The sequence below is a fragment of the Propithecus coquereli genome, unplaced genomic scaffold (genome assembly GCF_000956105.1).
Source record: "Propithecus coquereli isolate 6110/MARCELLA unplaced genomic scaffold, Pcoq_1.0 Scaffold96, whole genome shotgun sequence".
Lineage (NCBI taxonomy): Eukaryota > Metazoa > Chordata > Mammalia > Primates > Indriidae > Propithecus > Propithecus coquereli.
The window spans coordinates 4040743-4041817 of record NW_012155951.1 but is presented as its reverse complement, the minus strand read 5'-3'; positions in this window follow the sequence as shown (position 1 = coordinate 4041817).

The window sequence follows — 1075 nt, the reverse complement described above, 5'->3', positions numbered from 1 at the left end:
AAAGAAAGTTATCCATTAAAATCAAAATAAAACAAAACAACAACAACAGAACATCATTATCTTCTGATGGCTGCTTCATGGTCTGAAAAGAAGGTTTTTGTCTAACTCCTAGCTAAGATTTGTGTGTACAGAGTCAGGGTGGGGTATGCCATAGCCATCTCTTTAAAGCAACTTCTTAAATATCACTACCAAAATGGTTGCCATTTTTCTGAACCCAGTTAGCATTTCTGTGAAACATGAAAATGTAGTATATGTTATGCATTTCCACTTATTGACAAATTTTTCTTCAATTACGTATGCGAAAGCCCCGAGGAAAGAGGTATTATGCTCTCTTTCTTCTTACCTAGGATAAAGTTTGCATTCAATAAGAGTTAATACCTTACTGATTGCCTGGCCACTAATGTCTGGTCATAGCAGAAACAAATGCTTCATGAAAGAGTCAACATAGAGACTAAAGTGTTAATAAAATTGGAACTCTTCTGTCCTTTAATTTATACTTAGTTTTTTCATGCAGTTGTAGATGCCTTGACTAGCTTCTCTCCCTCCCTTAAGTGTTTTGAGGCAGACATTAAAGCAAACTGATTATTCTTGAAATCCAAACTTCTCTACATCTCCTAGAGGTGGTTCAGTGAGCTTAGTGCTAGGGCATCAGGGCCCAGCTCCTCCCAAATATGGCCACTGTGTCTCTCAGTTTCCCTAGAGTAAGGACCTTAAACTCCTTAAAGCTGTCAACCTTATACGTTTTAACAACATCGATGAAAGCCACCAAACAACAATGACAAGTCCCTAAAATAAATTCACAGGGTTGTCGTGGCTAAGAGCTGGGTTTGCTAAAAATAAAGCTGCTTCTGCTCCCTCCATCATCCTTTTTCTGCTAGACTATAATTAAAGTCCACATCTGAAATTCTTATTGAGCAGCAAAGTCCCATGAGTGATTGGCATCTGGCATCCAAAAATATTCTGCAAAGAACAGTGTTCTCAGTGGCACATCTGACAGGCTTGGCTCACTTTCAGTGCTCCTGGCTTCCTGATGAGTGGCAAACCAATGGATGAACAGGAAGATTTCTTCCGCCCA